This window comes from Sapajus apella, unplaced genomic scaffold (assembly GCF_009761245.1).
Source record: "Sapajus apella isolate SASKATOON/1434 unplaced genomic scaffold, GSC_monkey_1.0 scaffold14, whole genome shotgun sequence".
Taxonomy (NCBI): domain Eukaryota; kingdom Metazoa; phylum Chordata; class Mammalia; order Primates; family Cebidae; genus Sapajus; species Sapajus apella.
Window position 1 is genome coordinate 7,137,159 of NW_022436954.1, and position 17,952 is coordinate 7,155,110.

The 17,952-nt window shown below is 59.6% G+C and overlaps 2 protein-coding genes across 6 annotated transcripts in view; one reads left to right on the forward strand and one right to left on the reverse strand.

The window, feature by feature from the left end:
- The window catches only part of FLRT1 (fibronectin leucine rich transmembrane protein 1), an 80,773-nt gene extending 71,484 nt beyond the window's left edge, over nt 1-9,289 (reverse strand). The window contains exon 1 of the mRNA XM_032283012.1: nt 9,100-9,289. The gene's annotated coding sequence lies outside the window, so the exon portion shown is untranslated. The remainder of the gene's footprint in view (nt 1-9,099) is intronic.
- Nucleotides 1-17,952, forward strand: part of MACROD1 (mono-ADP ribosylhydrolase 1) — a 170,855-nt gene that overhangs the window by 123,698 nt on the left and 29,205 nt on the right. The window lies entirely within an intron of this gene.

The following is a 17,952-nucleotide window of genomic DNA, read 5'->3' on the forward strand; positions in this document are numbered from 1 at the left end:
GCCTGACCAGCTCACAGCGCCTCTGCCAAGGCTGCTCCCCTCCAGGAATAATGCCCTTCCGCCTGGCTCCAAGGCAGAAATGACACCTCCCCCATGAGGCCTTCCCTGATTCCTCCCTGACACCTGTGTTAAATGACATCACCCACTGTCAGTACCAGCCCCACACCCAGCACACAGTGGGGCCTCAGGAAACCGGAGGCAGAATCCAGGCAGTGAAGAGCCCTTAGGAGGCAAGAGGCTCTCAGATCACAGGAGACAACTGGGTCCTGGGCAGGTCCCCAGCTTGGAGAGGCGATTGGTGAGGAAGGAGCATGACAGACACGAAAGCTCAGGCACTGGTGACCTCTGGCAGTTACCTGCTGTCTCTATGCCTCAGTTTCCCATCTTCCTTTGTAAAGGACCCAAGTTCACCCTAACAAACGTGGCTTCCCTTCCTCTGTGTGACCTCGGGCAAGTCACTTCGTCACTCAGTGCCTCAGTTTACCCCTGGAGTAAAATCAGGATAATAATGGTGCCTACTTTGGAAGTTGCTGAGGGAGCAGGCGCAGTGGCTCACACCTGTAATCAGGGGGCTGAGGTGGGAGGATTGCTTGAGGTCAGGAGTTCACGGCCAGCCTGGGCAACACAATGAAACCCCATCTCTGAAAAATTAAAAAATTAGCCAGTGTGGCAGTGTGTGCCTGTAGTCTGAGCTACTCGGAATGTTGAGGTGGGAGGATCACTTGAGCCCGCCAGTTCGAGGCTTCAGTGAACTATGATGGAGCCACTGCACTCCAGCCAGATGCAGACGCACAGAGACAGATGCAAATGGAGTCTCATTCTGCTGCCCGGGATGGAGTGCAGTGCACAATCTTGGCTCACTGCAACTTCCACCTTTTAGATTAAGGTGATTCTTCTGCCTCAGCCTCCTGAGTAGCTGAGACTACAGGCATGTGCCACCACGCCTGGCTAATTTTTTCTTTCTTTCTTTTTTTTTTTTTTTTTAAGTAGAAACAGGGTTTCACCATCTTGGACAGGCTGATCTCAAACTCCTGACCTCAGGTGATCCACCTGCCTCAGCCTCCCAAAGTGCTGGGAATACAGGCCTGAGCCACCGCACCTGGCCAGATGCAGACTCTTTAAAAAAAAGAATTTGTTGGGGGACCTGCCAGCTATCAGGTACATAGTAAAGTCCGATACAACTTTCCGCCACTACTGCTGCATCGATAACTCTCGTGTCTTGGGGCCTGGGGAGGGTTATGAGCATGTTTTAAATGCTGTGTCCTGGCCAGGTGTGGTAGCTCACGCCTGTAATCCCAGAACTTTGGGAGGCCGAGGTGGGTGGGTCACCTGACATCAGGAGTTTGAGACCATCCTGGCCAACATGGTGAAACCCCATCTCTACTAAAAATACAAAAAATAAGCCAGCCGTGGTGATGGGTGCCTGTAGTCCCAGCTAGTTAGGAGGCTGAGGCAGGAGAATCCCTTTAACCCGGGAGGCAGAGGTTGCGGTGAGCCGAGATCGCACCATTGCACTCCAGCCTGGGCAACAAAAGTGAAACTCCATCTCAAAAAAAAAACAAAAACAAAAAAAAAAAACAGATGCCATACCCTGGCTATGTGACCTTGGTCCAATCACTTTTATCTGTCTGGGCCTCCGTTTTCTATTCTGTGGAATGGGGCTGTTGTGAAACCTCAGTGAGATTCTGTAAGGTACAGCCCTTGTGCTCTATGAAATATGCATCGTATGCAGTAAACACTCAATAATGGCAGCTACAATGACCTCTCTGCCACCCTCAGTGGGCAGAAGGTGACATTTGAGCCCCACTGTCCCTTTCCAGGATTTGACCCCAGCCCCTCCCACACCTGCTGCCTTCTGGCCCCTGCTGCTCTCCAGGGCCCTCCAGAGCTCACCTCTCCCCAGGTCCCCCAGGAGTCACCCACACCCCAGCTTGCCTCTTTGTCACACAGGGCGGTTACAATCCCCACTCCCTGACCCATTCCACCTGCTACTGCATGGGCCCAGACCTCGGGGCTCAGCAGTGCCCCACGAGCCTGCCTGCCAGAGAGGTGGGGTCCTGAGGGCAGAAAGCTAGTGTGTGCAGCCCCTCTCCAGCCCGAGCTCCCTGGAGCCCCGAGCAGGGTCACTGTCCCAGCATGTGTCCGGCGGGGCCTGTCCAGTGATCCACAGTAACCACTGGTTCCCACAAAGCCCTTCCGTGGACAGACACATGGAGTCTTCATGCTAACCCTGGGAAGTATGCACATGTGCCATCGTCCCATTTCACAGGTGTGGAGACTGAGTTACAGAGAGGGGACGTCAGGCATCCAGGGCACTCAGATGATAAGTGTCAAAGGCAGGCTCCAAGCCCGAGTCCATCGGCTCCAGAGCCTGGCACTTTCATCTCACAGCCCTGCTGCCCTGGGGTGCATCCTGACTGCCACGCAGCATTGGACAGAGTGTGTCTCCGCTCTGTGCCTCAGTTTCCCTGCTCTCACAGTGGGAAGACAACCCGGCAGAGCTTGTCAAGCCAGAAGCCCCTGGAAGCTGGGGTGTAGCACTACCCAGCCCCTCTGGCTAGCCTTAACCTGGTGGGGGGTCTCAGGGCTCACAGCCACGGTGCTGCTCTGAGTGGCAGCTGCTGGGGGCCTAGTGGTCCAACTCCTTGTCCAGAAGTAGTGGGGAAACTGAGGCATGGAAAGCCCCACTGTGACTGGGGGTGAGGAGAGTGTGTATGGTCTATCTCCCCGGGACTGGTGGGCAGCTGAGAAGGCGTGCAGCCCCAGTAAGGCAGGGAAGGGCTTCTAGGACCCCCACAGGCCTGGAATCAGCTGGCTGGGGGGCAGCCCCACCCAGTGCCCACCTGACTGTGGGCTCCCTGGGGTCAAAGGTTAGCCACAGGGCTGGCCATCACAGGGCCTCTGCCATTGGAGCAGGGCTTAGGGAGGGGGCCGTCACTCCCACTTCTCATTCCTTTGCACCCACCCGTTCCCCAGAGAGGGGCCCAGGCCTGGGCAACAGATGACCACTGTCTGGGGGCAGGAAGGGAGACTGAGCGGGAAGGGTAGGGCGGCCACTTCAGTCCCTTCCTCCAGGCAGCTTCCAGAGGTGGTGGTGGGATGTGGGCTTCATTCACCTCGGAGCCTGGCTCGGGCTGGCTCAGGGAAGGCCGGGAGGGACGCGGGTTAGGAGCGAGCCTGTGTGTGCAAGAGTGTGAGCATGCAGGCGCATGTGCGCTCCCAGAGGCGTGAGCATGGTGCACATCTATCTCCCTCCCGACCTGGCCCCACTGGACTGGGCCGCCACCACCTCCCCTGTGGTCAGCTCCGGGCCTGGCCCACTGTGGCTGCTGCCAAGAGAGTGAGTGGATGAAGAAGGAAGGGGGCCTCTCACTGCCCCACACAGAACCTAAGTCCCCACTCAGGGCGGGCCAGCCCAGCCCAGCCTAGGAGCCCGGGGGCTCTCGCCCACCGAATCTCACTCCTGTGCTTTAACTGGATGGGGCACCCTCAGCCTTGAGGTCAGACTCCGTGACCCTTTGCAGCCTGGCCTGTCCCCAAGGCTAGACGACCACCCCATAGCAGCCAGATTCCCTGAACCAAAGCCAGGCCCCTGTGGTCTCACCAGAGAGGAGTCGGACTGGGTCAGGACCCAAGATGCTGTGTCGCTGGAGACGGCTCCCTCCTCGGATTTTGTCCCTAGGACTCCCGATGGGCAGACGGGACCCTCACTGCTGCCCACGCCAGCTTCCGGGGCGGTTCTTCAGTCCCGGCTGCATCCCATTTTCCATTCATTCCTCTGTTCGCTCGCTCTGCCTACACCAAGCCCTGCCATGCGCTGGGCCCAGCACCAGGCCCTCAGGCTGCTGAAAGGAACCCCATGGACAGACCCTGCCCTCAGCCATCCCTGCCTCTCACCAGGCCTCTGACCCCCTGGTCCCCAGCCCTGCCACCACTAGGAACCAGCCAGATGTCCCCCACACACACCCTCCAGAGCAGCCCTGGGCACCCTCCACACCCCACTGAGCTCTCCTCGCCCCGCAGCCCCTGGCAGACCTCCCCCAGGAAAAGCCCCCCTGGCTCCGGCACCCAGCGGCATTTTGGAGGACATTTTCCCAAGCAGCATTTCCCAGGCATCACAGAGGCGGGGAGGAATGGGGGGCGACAGGAACGGTTCAACAAGAGCAATTTGCTTCTGGAGATAAACGCTGGCTCCTCACGGAAGGCATTCCCTCCTTTCTTTTCTCTCTTCCTCTCTCGCTCATGCTCTCTCTGTTTTTTACAGTTTGCTAAATCTGTTGTAATCTGGTGCCAGCGATTAATTCAGGCAGAAGGAGGGAAAGGAGAGCGAAAAAAAATACTGCCACGGAGCTGCCTCTAGAGAGCAGCGCGGGCAGGAATGGCCAGGGCTAGCGCCCCGTGACCCCCGTTTCAATCCCAGTTTTAATTAAGTATGAGCCATCCCCAGCCAGCCTGGCCACTGCCTCCCGCCAGCCAGACCAGAGACCCCGGCTGCCCATGAGGACACCCCTTGCTGCAGAGCCTGCGGCCTCTGGGGCCTGGCCGGGGCGTCGGATGCCTGGGTCCTGCAATCTGCCTGGGAGGCAGTGTCCCCTAGTGGCTAGCTCAGCCCCATACAGCCGGGTCCGGGGCTCTCCAGGACACAGGGCCTTCGCTCCCTTCTCCCTCTGCCTGCATCGGGAACATTCAGGGTTGGGGAGGATTTCTGTGGAGTCTCCTTCATTACTAATAGCTCTCGGTCCACCCAGGGCTACCGCCCCCAACATCAACAAGCCCACATTTGTCCTTCACAGCCCATCAGATGCTGGGGCAGCCGGTCTATGCAGGTGAACACACAGCTCTCAGGAAAAGGGGACCTGGCATCCCAGGCCTAGGAAGACCACTCTCCCAGAGACCCCCTACAAGGACAGGCAGATGGTACCTTAGGCAGACCCAGGAGGCCAGAAAGATCAGAGGTGAACGGGCCGGCAGAGACCCAGGGAAATAGCCCACCGGCCCCGCACCAGCCAGGGCCTCCAGCCCCTCGGCCCTGCGGCCACAGGGTCTCCCTGCAGCCCTCTAGTCCATCTACCCTCCAGGCCCTGGTTTCTGTCCCCGCCCTTCCCCAGCTCCAGCTCACGCTTCACATCTTAACTCAAGCACCCCCTTCCCTGGGAAGTTCCCCTCAGCCTCACCTCCCAGTAGGCCCCTCTTTTACCTGACCTCAGCACTTTGCACCCTCGGACCCAAGGCTTCACGGGGAGGGAGGTCTGACTGATGTCTGACACCACAGCTACTGGAAGCGCCCTGAGGGCAAGACACCCACTACTTTTGCTCCTCACTTTTGTCCCAGAGCCCAGCACTGTGCCTGGCAAGAACTAAAGCTCAATAATTATCTCAAGAACAAATGAGCAGGAAAGGAGGGAAGGAGTGAGGGAAGGGAAAACAGAAGAGCCAGGAAGCCAGGGGTGCCAGGGGAGCACTGGTGGGCCACCTCATTCATCCTCCTTGGCTTCAGCCTCAGACTCCCACCCATCTATCCCAGCGCCCTCCCACACCCTTGCTGGCCCCCAGCTCTGCAGGGTGGCAATTTAAAACCCAGGGCTGCAGGAATCCAGCAAACAACCTCCACAAAGCAAGGAGAGGCCCCCAAACCCTGACATCATCTGCAGAGCTGCTGACCCTGGGGAGCAGCGGTGCTCTGGGGGCCTCGAGTGACGGCAAACAGGCAGACACAGGCCTGCACAAACACAGCCGCTCCGTGGAGCCCTCAGTGGCTCCAGCTGCTGCCAGGGAACGCCAGGCAGGCTGTCCAGGGAAGGAGGGCAGAACAGGCGCTGTCTTTTCCCCTGCATCCTCCCCACCATCCTTTCTGCCCACACCACAGCCCTAGCCCTCTCAGGGTCACTGTCCCATGGCAGAGGACAGAATGCACTTGCCTTGTGGTCCAGGCAGAGCCTGAACTTCGTTCTCCAGGAGGACAGCACAGGTTCCAGGGAGGGGACTGCCCACCCCTGACCACAGACACACGCAGAGGGCAGTTCAACAAGGCCAGCAGCCAGAGCCTAAGGCTGGGCCTCCCAGAGCACTGGCGCTCTGCTGTGCCAGTGAGCACGGAAAGCTACCCCCCGGGGCACTCACCCCCAACCCCACCGAAGGCAGTCAGCACCCTTGCCATGCCCACACCCCCTCTCGTCCACCCATACTCGCTTGCCGGCACGCCTCACACACCCCATGCTGGAGGCCCTCCCGCTCCCTCTTGCTCTGGGGCATTTCCCACTGCCACTTGGACCTGGTGCCAGAGAAGATGGCCCCTGCCTGCAGGGGATGGGGCCATATCAATCCTCCCTGCTACCCCAAAGCCTGACGAAGCTGAAAGCTGTTGGCCCACAGTGAACCCAGGGTGCAGACCAGGCAGAGCCCCACATTGTTAGGCAGGAACTCTGTGCTAGAAACCGCATGCATCGTCTCAAAGGGGTGTCTCTGCAGATGAGGAAGTCGGGTCACTTGCCGAAGGTCAGCAGGCCAGGTAGAAAAGCCCTCCCCAGGAACCGGAAGTCCTTAGGACCCTGCAATGGCATTCTAGGGTCCCAGGAACACAATCAACAGGGATGAGCAGGTTGCTACCAGACTCTAGAGCAGATGGGCCAGCACAGCCAGACCCCACACAGTCCCAGACAGGCCCCGTCTCTGAGATCAGGCCAGGCCCAGCCCTGATTCTGGGGATGTCTGGCTGGCTGGGGAGGGGGCTGCTAGCCCCCTGGCTGGAGAGAGATGGCTGTGCCCAGCTGACCCCAGAGGCCTCCTGCCCCAGCACCAGAGCAGCCACTTGACAGCTGCCCCTCACTGGCCTCTGGGCTTTATGCCTGCCTCTCAGTCCCTCAACGGCCGAAAGGTCAGGGCCGACGAGAGCCCCAGTCCTTCTCTCAGCCAACTTCACGGTGAGCTGTGCACCACCCTTCCCTGCTCGCCCACACGCAGAGCACCCAGATATCCTCTGGGGGGCAACTGCTGTAACCCCCTGCTCAGGCAAGGAAGCCGGTCCCAGAGGGGAAGCTGGAGGCCCAGGGTCAACCAGCCAGTGCAACACAGGCTCAGCCACCAGGCCTCCATCTGCACAGAGCTGAGTCCTGTGAGCCAGCGCCCTCCTGGGTACAAGCCCTGGCAGCGGGTGACATGGTGGGGTGGCAACACCCCCTCCCCACCACCTCCTTAGAAACAGGCTGGGCAGATCTCCCAGGGGCTTTCACGGGAGGCCTGGGAGGTAGGGAGGAGGAGGCACAGAGAGGGCACTGCAGCTGAGGGCCAGCGTGAGGACGAAGCCCAATGACAGCACAATGGCAGGGCAGGAGGATCCGACTCCCCGACCCTCCAAAGTCCCTGCAGGTACCCTCAGCCCTTGAGAACCCTCCAGTCCCGGAATAGAACCAGTCACAACATGTGTCAAATGCACTTACAAATCAGCCCCCAGCTCAGGCTAGGTAGGTGGCACTATCAACCCCATTTTACCAACAAGGGAAACTGAGGCACAGAGCAGGAGAGGCACCAATAAAAGAGTGTGCTGCTCAGATCTAGTGAGGTGCGGCAGGCACAGCTGCCTCTGGCGTGGGCTGTGGAGCCTCCATGCTGGGGTCGGGGTGCTTTTTACTGAAGAGTGTCCAGTCTCTGTTGGTAAGAACATGGGGCCAGGGACAGCCCTCAGCTCTTCCTGCCCCTCACACCTACCAGGGTCCCCTCACTGCTGGGCAGCAAGCGTCCCCTCCCAGGCACTGGCCCCATCAGCTCAGGCCATTTCCATTTTAAACCTTCAGAGGAAGCCCTAAGCAGTCGCCCACGGAGTCAGCACCAGCTGACAGGTGATGTCGGCGCCTCTCCTCCTGGGGCTGGCAGAAGAGATGCGGTAGCTTTAGACTCCAGAAACCGGAGCCGGGAGCCCCAGAGCGCAGCTGCCTCTCCAACGGCCACCGGGCAGAGATGGGGTGCCCCAGCCACATCCCTCCACAGTGGCATCGTGGGTCTCCCCACAGGCAGCCTCCTTCCTAACTCCTGAGCCGCCTGGGGAGGGGATGCGGAGGGGCTGGTTTCCATCCAACCAGAAGGCGTAGGGGCTGCGGTGAGGCAAGGCTGGTCTCAGCCACCCCTGACCTGTTCCCAGCCTTGGCAGTATTGATTCACATCAGAGCTCTGGCTTGGGCCTCGGGGGCCTGGCACACCCCAGCTGGGCTGTATTCTCTCAAAGCTGCCCACCCTGGAGAGCCTCGAAAGCCTCCCGGGGCCAACAGGAAGGCTGTGGCAGCTCCCTGGTGTCCCTGCTCCACAACTTTCTCCTCCTCGGGGAGCTCTGATCCGCCACGGTTCCCTGCAGCTGGGCGACAACACTCCCAAGCCTTCTCCCGGGGGCCTCCTGTGCCTGCAAGGAGGGGCGTGCGCCACTGGGTTGCCTCCTAGTCTTCAGAGCTGGGGGATGGGGGGGTGCCCGCCGCCCCCCCGCCCGGACACTGTGGTCTCACCGTTCCGGCCGCCAGGTGCACGGCCCCAGCCCCTGCCCAGCTCAGGGCTGACAGTCCACAGCGCGCAAAGGGAGGGAAGTTGGAGGCTGCTCATGCCCCCCTTGAAGTCGTTTTAAAAATAAAACCTCGCTCCAACCGTGACTCACGCGGCTGCTGGGGACGGGAGCGCGGCGCCCGGGCCGGCCGGCTGTCCCTGGCCGCGCGCCCTCCTCTGGTTCATGAGAGCGGGAGCTGGGACCCACATGACCGCCTGACGCCCCCCATGGGCCGGGCCCCCTCCATGGGGGCACAGCAAGGGCTTGGGCTAGAGCTCCAGCTGAGCCCCCGCCCTTTCCAGCCTCGGCTCGGGAGAGCAGAGCCGCTGGCCGCGCACCCCGCGCCTCCCCGCGGTGGGGCTAGCGCCACCGCCACCAACGCTTGGCTCTTGACTCAGGGACCCCCACCCCAAATACCAAAGGCTGCCTATTCTGACTCCCGCCGCTCTGGGACAAAGCCAGGCTGCCTGACCCCGCGGAGCCTCGGTGGCCCCGGCCCCCGCCCCAGCGCCCCGTCCCCACGCCCAGTCCCAGACGCGCGGACCCCGACCCCCGCCCGGTGCAGCCCGCCCTACCTGCGCAGCGGCCCGGGGAGGCGGGTCTCCTCGGGAAACTTTGCGGTGACGGCTGGAGCCTCAGGGGTTATTCCAAGGAGCGGGCGGGAACCGGAGCCGGAGGGCGCCTAGGGGGGCCCAGGAGAGGAGCCCCCCGGCGCGCGGCAGAGCACTGTGGCGGGCCCGGAGCGGGGGGCGCGCGGCGGCGCATTTGCCCGGCTCGGGCGCCCGGCAGAGCCGCGGGAGGAGTGCCGGGGGGGGGTGCACCCAGGCGGGTGCGCTCAGTGGAGCGGAGGTTAGTGGTGGTGCCCGCGCGAGCGGAGGTGGTGGCGGCGGCGGCGGCGGCGAGCAGGGCGCGGGGAACCAGGCTGTGCGGCCGCCTCTCCCTCGCGGCGGCGGAGGCGGGGGCCGTGCGTGCAGGCGCGGAGCGGGGAGGGAGGGGAGGAAGAGGGGGAGGCAGCGGGCGGGGAGGAGGCGGCGGGGGCGGGGGCGCCGCGCTGCGCACTGGCCGGCGAGACCCGGAGCGGGAGGCTGTGCTGCCGTGCGGGGACTCTGGCGAAGCTGGGGAGGAATGGCCTCTGTCGTGGCCCCCTCCGCCCTCGGCTAAACTGGCTGCGGGGAGGGCGGGGAGGGGAGCCGGCCCCTCTGGGAGTTGGGGGAGGGAGGCTCCCAAAGCCAGCCTCCAGCGCACAGGCGGGGGAGAAAGGGGTTCTCGCTCACGCGCCGCCTCCCCAACACCCTCCTCTCTGCACCCACTCATTCATCCCTCCATCCATCCATTCATTCATTCATCCGTGCACCCATGCATTCATTCACAAACAGGTACCCACTGCCTACTCTGCATGCCAAGGTAACCCCTTCCTCCTGCCTGGCACCCCTTCCCTGAGCGGACTCCCTCATCTGCCGCGTGCTGTAAACACCGGGGAGCTCCCCAGCAGTGCCCCTCCCAGCTGCTAACGGGGCACCCCTTCCCGTGCCAGCGCCCCTTCCCGTCCCCAGCTGACTGTGACCTTGGCCAAGTTGCTGAACCTGTCCCAGCCTCAGTGTCCTGGATTGTGAAATGGGAGGGTTGCTACCTAGATCAAGGGTTGCTGTGAGAGATGAAGAAGACCTTGAAGGGGAGGGTGGCTAGGCCAGTGCCTGGCACCCATTAGAGACTGGGGAGATGTCCCTGTCTGTGGTATGACATCTGGGTCAGGTGAGGAGTGTTTAGACCAGCCTCCTCTTAGACTGAAAGTCCCAGTGCCCTTGGCATTCTCTGGGACACTAAGTAAGAGACTGTCCTATATACCCAGCCTGGCCAGACCTCCGCAACTGTCAGTGGCTGCTCTGAGTGAGTCCCAAGCCTGCCCAGAGTGCCCACCAGGACCCCACTGCTCCTGATCCACCCTCAGACTGCCCATGGTCTGGCTGGGAGACCCTCTGATAGCCCTGCTCTGTGCTGTCCATCGAGGCCTGGAGGCCATCTCCCCTCTGGGATGCCCTCCCAGATCCACCTGGGGAGGGTCCCCCCACAGAGACTCCTGCCCTTCTCCCCATGCTTTCCCTGTGCCAACCCATCTCTCTTTCGCCCAGCCTGGGGGTAGACTGGAGCCTAGCCTGAGGCTGAAGCCTCTGTGCGCTCTGCACGCCCTGTCTTTGCCCTACCTGCCTCTCCCTCCTCACCTCTCCCTTCCGGATTTCCCTCCCCTTAACTCCCTTTCTTCCTTCTCCCGAATTCTACTCAATTCACCAAACAGCTATTTTTTCCTCCCAATTTTTATTTATTACCCAAACAGCATTATACCAACAATAAAAGAAAGAAAAATCACCCACAATGCCACCGCCCTGTGGCGTCAACAGCTTCCGTTCCTCTGCTCCCTTCCAGGCTTGTCCATGCAGAGACGGCTGTAATTTTTACAGAGCTGTGTTTTCGGTTCCGCCTCCCCAGACCCCCAGATGGACCCGCGGCCCCGGGGTCCGTCATGTCTCCATCACAGTCCTTGGCATGTGGCGCAGGAATTACGTTCAAGCCTTCCTCCTCTTCTGAACCAAACGCCTTACAGGAGAGACCCCTTTCTATCCCTGTCACCCCCCTGCCAAGCCACTGAGCTGGCACAGAGCACGGGCACTCAGTGCCTCGCAGTGGAATGGATTGTATGAATGTAGCTCTCTTTGACATGTTACACTTAGATTTCATCTTCGAGCCAGGCACGGTGGTTCACACCTGTAACCCCAGAGCTTTGGGAGGTTCTGGTGGGATGATTGCTTGAGGCCAGGAGTTTGAGACCAGCCTGGGCAACATAGAGAGTCTCTGTCTCTACAAAAAATAATTTTAAAAAAATTAGTAAGGCACCTGTAGTCCCAGCTACTCAGGAGGCCGAGGCGAGAGGATCCTTGAGCTCAGGAGGTCGAGGCTGCAGTGAGCTATGATCCTGCCGCTACACTCCAGCCTGGGCAACCTTGTCCCTAAAAAAAAGACACAAATCAGGCTGGGCGCGGTGGCTCATGCCTGTAATCCCAATGTTTTGGTTTTGGGAGGCTGAGGTGGGAGGATCACCAGAGGTCAGGAGTTCGAGACCAGCCTGATCAACACGGAGAAACCCAGTCTCTACTAAAAAATACAAAATTAGTCGGGCATGGTGGCGCGTGCCTGTAGTCCCAGCTACTCGGGAGGCTGAGGCAGGAGAATCACTGAACGCAGGAGGCAGAGGTTGCAGTGAGCTGAGATTGAGCCATTGCACTCCAGCCTGGGCAACAAGAGCGAAACTCCCATCTCAAAAAAGAAAAAAGACACAAATCATCATCATAATTGTGTTTTTAACAGCTGCACGATATTCCATAGAGCTGATGGAATAACCTGCTCAGTCATGCCTGGTGGCTGTGCATACATAGTTTAGGGGATACAGCTGGAAGTCCACCATATGCCAGGTGCGATTTGAGGTACTAGGGGCCAGAAGTGACTCAGGCCCTGCTGCATCTCGCCCTGGCAAAGCTGGAACTCCAGCATGGGGGCTAGGCACCTAGACAGTTATGGCTTAGCAAGATCTTGCTGAAACAGGTATTACCTCCTGACCCTAAGACATAGGGCCAAGTCGATCTTGTCATCAGCTTCCCCAGGGAGACCCAGGTAGCTCCTGACCTGGGTCTTGGAGGGTCAGAAGGAGTGTTCCACGCAGACAGCAGAAGTTCACAGAGGCTCTGATGTGAAAGAGTCTTGGCTTTGAGGCTCAGGAATTCTTGGTTGGAGGGGGCCATGGTGGAAGATGAGGTGGCTGGTGGCAGCCAGGCCGGGTGTGCAGGGTCTTAGACAAACCTGGAGAGCCTGGACTTTATCTGGGAAGGAGTAGGGCACCACGAGGCAGTGTCATTCCAGGAAGTGGACAGTGGTCTGAGAGTCAAAGATCGCTGTTCCGTCAGCAATCCCTTGCCGAGCCCCGGCGAGCTGTGGGCTCTAGGAGGACACAGGTGACTGGTAAAGGCAGTGTGGCCTGGGCCCGGAGGACTGAGCTAGTCCCTGCTGGGCACTCATGGGGGATGCGCTCAGCCGCAAGGGCAGCTCAAGTCCCCCAGCGATGATTTGTAGGTTCAACCTTGAGCTCGCCAAGCCCCAGCTCCCCGGCTCCCGGGCGGCAGTAACCCACGCAGCCTGGTGCGATGGGCCCTACCACCAGGCAGCCAAGGTCACCCTGGCACTGCCTGAAGCATCCTTGCTCTCCAGCCACCATCTACCCTCTCTGGAGCCCATAAATCTGGGTCCTGCTCACCATCCTGCAACTCACCAGCCATGGGCCCTGGCACCATCCCAGCCTTGCTGTGCCTACATTTCCTAATCTTAACGGGGCCATCTTAGACCTCCTAGAGCTAGCGAGAGTCCAGTGAGGTCCCAGGAGGAAAGCACTTTGTGTACTGTGAAGCGCTGTAACGATACCACTCCCCATCATTAGACTGTGGTCAACTAAAGCTGTGCCACCCTGGGCTTCACTTGGGCCTTTTCTCAGCTGGGGGCAGGGAAGGAGGTGACTTGACTCTCGAGGGGGTCCGTGGGCATCACCAGGGACCCTTAGCCCCAGGCTCTGTGCTAGGCATCCAGGCATGAAGCCATCCTGAGGCAGTGGTCAGGGGTTGGCACCAAGGCAAGAACAAAGAGCAGATGTTCAGAGGGCACAACCCTGGCCTCAGCCTTCACCACAGGCCCCAGCCTGGCATCACCTTCATGGAGGGGTGGACTCCCAGCCCGGGGCCCCAGTGATGCCCCAGTGTGCTCTGGGATGTTGGCACAAATGAATGGACATGCCTGTGGGTAGGCAAGCTGTGTGCGCCACTTTAGGGACACCTGGCTAGCACACCAGCTCTCCTCAGAAAGCTCCAGCCGGTCATGGTAGGTCACACCTGTAATCCCAGCACTTTGGGAGGCTAAGGTGGGTAGATCATGAGGTCAAGAGATCGAGACCATCCTGGCCAACATGGTGAAACTCCGTCTCTACTAGAAATACAAAAATTAGCCAGGCGTGGTGGCGCGCACCTGCAATCTCAGGTACTCAGGAGGCTGAGGCAGGAAAATCACTTGAACCCAGGAGGCAGAGGTTGCAGTGAGCTGAGAATGTGCCACTGCACTCCAGCCTGGGTGACAAGAATGAAACTCTGTCTCAAAAAAAGAAAAAAGAAAAAAGAAAGTTCTAGCACCTTCTCTGATCCAACTTCTAACTCCCACCATTATGCACAACACGGAGGGCTGGGGCTTCTTCCCGTGAAGCATAAGGTCCAGGACTGGGAGGGTGGGGCCTGGCACAGAGCTTCAGGGAGAGCCAGAGAGCAAGACCTGCAGCCCAGGAGAAAGGTCCCAGAGAAGGTCCCCCAAGGAGCGGGCACAGAAGGAACAAAGCAAGGAGGGGGGAAGTCAGCACCCCTCGGGCTGGTGCTGGGAGCAGGGAGGGGAGCAAGGAAGATCAGGTCACTGGCCCTGGGGAGGCTGCAGCCAGGACAGGAGCACCCCCTCCAGCCCTGCACCAGTGCCTGCCTCCATCCTTGGCCTCACCCCTACCCTCAGCAGGCTCCTGCCCCCAGGCCCTGAAACAGGTGTTTTCCCTGCATGCTTCTGCCTCTCCAGTCCTAACCAACTCCTCCTCACCAGCCGGGGCTTGGCCAACCTGTCATCAGAGAGGCCTCCCTAAGCCCCACATCCCCACCCACATTTCTTTTTTTTTTTATTTTTTAAGATACAGGATTGGCTGGGTATGGTGGCTCACCCCTGTAATCCCAGCACTTTGGGAGGCCGAGACAGGCAGATTACCTGAGGTCAGGAGTTCAAGACCAGCCTGACCAATATGGTGAAACTCCATCTCTACTACAAATACAAAAATTAGCCGGCATGGTGGTGGGCGCCTGTAATCCCAGCTACTCGGGAGGCTGAGGCAGGGAAATTCACTTCAACCTGGGAGGCAGAGGTTGCGGTGAGCCAAGATCGCACCATTGCATTCCAGCCTGGGTGACAGAGCAAGACTCTGTCTCAAAAAAAAAAAAAAAAAAAAAAAGAGAAAACAGTAAGACCTACAATGTAGAACAGGCTGGATTCGAGCTCCTCAGCTCAAGCGATGCTCCCGCCTCAGCCTCCTGAGTAGCTGGAATTCCAGGTGCACACCACCACGCTTAGCTTCTAACCCCACCTTCCCGATTAGGTCACCTTCTTCTGTCTCCTTCCTCCACTTCTGTTTTGTAGCACTTAGCTCATTGGTGATTGCTTATAATTTTTTTTTTTTTTTTTTTTTTTTTTGAGACGGAGTCTTACTCTGTCATCCAGGCTGGAGTACAGTGGCACAATCTCGGCTCACTGCTACCTCCACCTCCCAGGTTCAAGAGATTCTCCTGTCTCAGCCTCCTGAGTAGCTAATTTTTGTATTTTTAGTAGAGATGGGATTTCACCATATTGGTCAGGCGGGTCTTGAACTCCTGACAGGTGATCTACCCACCTCAACCTCCCAAAGTGCTGGGATGACAGGCATGAGCCACCACGCCCGACCACTTATGATTTCAATGATTGGGTTTTTCATCTACCTGCCAGCATGTCCGCGTCTATAAGATCTGGGTGTGGCTGATTTTCTCTCTGGCGGTGTGTTTGCTTCCTGGAGAGTACATACAATAGTTGCAGGACTTAGAATCACAGGCGTCTGTGTCCAGTCCTGAGCGTTCTGTTAGTATTCATCTCTCCACCGGACTGTGAGCACCTTGAGGGCACAGCCGGGCCTATTTGGGTTCCTGCATGTCCCCAACCCCTGCTACAGTGCCAGGATGTGGGGACAGCATGGTCAGGCACTGGTGAATAAGTGCATCAGGCTGACGGAGTCCTTCAAGGCAACAATGACAAGTTGTCCCAAGGCCAGCCATGATTCACAAAACTGAGAATTGCCTGGAGATGATGGGTCCTGGGGTTCTGGGGGGCCAGATCACATGCAGCTACTGGGGAGTGGGTAGAGTCTGGGTATAAGTTTAGGGGGTGAAGGGGACATGACAGGGGAGATCAGGTCTCACCAGCTGCCCCTGGGTGGGTGGGGAGACAGACTCCAGAGAGGGTGGGAACACAGGCCTGGGCAGAGGCCGGACTGTCACCCGGCTGGGCAGTGGTTCCACCTGTCAGCCAGTCAGCCCCCAGCCTGAGCAGGACTGAGGCTTTGGTGCCCAGGTTTCTCTCCTGGGCCCCTCCTTCCCTTGGGAGCTTCCTTGCCTTCCCACCAGTGACATCACCTCCCCTGCCTCATCCCTTCCAGACACCCAGGGTTGCCTCTCCTGGCTCCCTCCCTTCCCAGCCATCATTCCCAGCAGAGGATATGCTTTTTGCAGTGATTTAAACCTTCCTTGACTCCAGCTATCATTCACCTGTTACACACATCCAAGTTCAGGAAGGAGATGTGAACCATGTCCTGAAAGACGGCCCCATGGGGACACCAGCCAGGGCCAGGACAGGGAGAGCTGGATGCGAGCAGTTCTTGGGCATGTGTCTGAGAGGGGGAGGGGGCAAGGCCAGCTGTGCAGGGCAGGTTGGGAAGGGTCTCCAGGAGAGAGTCTGGGCTTTCTGATCGGCGTAGAAGTCTGTGGCAGGTGGAAACTGATGAGGGCTGGAGCCCGGGACCGTGAGGAAGGGGCTGCCATTGGGAGTGACAGGTGGGGCCTGATCCAAAGAGAGGGTGGCAGCCCCAAGACATTGGGGAGGCTGGGTGCAGTGGCTCACGCCTGCAGTCCCAGCACTTTGGGAGGCCGAGGCGGACAGATCACCTGAGGTTGGGAGTTTGAGACCAGCCTGCCCAACATGGCAAAACCCTGTCTCTACTAAAAATAAAAAATATAAGCTGTCCGTGGTGGTGGAAGCCTGTAATCCCAGCTACTGAGGAGGCTGAGGCAGGAGAATTGCTTGAACCCAGGAGGCGGAGGTTGCAGCGAGCTGAGATCGCACCACTGCACTCCAGCCTGGGCAACAAAAGCGAAACTCCATCTCAAAAAAAAAAGCCAGGGGGCCTGGTCCCCATGACTGCCCAAGGTCAGGGATACAAGAGGTTCTGAGATTGGTGCCTCAGAGACCTCTACTGGGGATCCCCCCACCCTGTCACTGTGCCTCTTCTGCCGGCTGCCAGACTCCTGTTGCAGGGGCTCCAAGCTCTGTAGCCCCCTCATCTCCCCCTCCCATTCCTCTGCCCCAGGGTGAGCTGCTTTATGGCCTTGGTCTCCCCCACAGCCCAGCACCCAGCTCAACCGACCGCAGCAGGTCACCACTCCCCACCCCACTGGGAACTCAGGCAGCCCCTGCCCTTCCCCTTGGGTTGTCTCTGTCCCCCAACAGACTCCAATATCTTCAGGCAGCTGAGGCCACTGATGGTGCCCTGGAGCGGGCAGGTCGAGGTGGGAGAGTCTGAGGTGGGGTGCCCTGAGCCCAGGTTTCCTCTCCCAGAGTCCTGGGGCTGCAGAGCTGGGGCCAAAGAAACAGATGGCATCTTCTGGGACCCCTCACCTGCCCTCAGCTGCTGGCCTAGGTGCTCCAGGGGCAGGGGAGTAAAGAGAAAGGGTGTCCTAAGTCCAAGGTCCCCTCCCTGAGCCCTGGGGGGCAGAGCTGTGGTCCAGGGCTGGTACTGGATGCAGTCGCTCAAAGCCCCTTACCAAATGGGCTCCGGTGCTTCCAGCAGCCAGGCCTGGTAGGTTCTGAGCTAGGCTGGGCACTGGGAGGAGCTGTGGGAGGAGGGGGAAGGGAAAAGGGCCAGCGCCGGTGGCAGGGGGCGGGGCGCGAGGGGGTTGCCAGGCAACCACCACGCTGCCGCCACCGAGGAGGGATTCTTAAAGAGCTGAGCAGAGAGGCTGGGCTGCAAAGGGGCTGAGACTGGGCTTCGCATACCAATGGCTGCCACAGTGACCTCCTCCTGCCTCCCGCTCCCTCCTCCTTCCTCCCTCCGCCCCCCTCATTCTTCCTCTCCCTCCTCCTTCTGCAGCGTGGAGCCCAAGCTGGGAGGGCAGGAGAACAGAAGGTAGGAGGCATGAGGCCAGGGGGGGCCTGAGGTAGGCAGGCAAGCAGGGACTAGGCTGGGGTCCTCTCATGTCCCCACAGGACAAGGCCTGGGAGGGGTTATAACACAGCAAGGGGCACCGTGGGCTCCAGACCCTCAGCACAGCAGGGAACTAGAAGGCCTCCTCCCCACCCCACGTGGCCTTTCCCACGAGACTCCGAGACTCTGGCACTCCCCACTCCAGGGGCACCAGTTTTAGAGTCAGACACAACTGCCTCTTCTCCCTCCCCAGCCCCGCCTCCGACAGTCCTGGGCAGCCTCAGCGAGTGAGCTGCCACTGGCTGCGCAGAGGGGTGCCCGGCGGGCAGAAGACGGGCCCTCTGGTGTCTCTCTTAGAGACCCTGCGCAG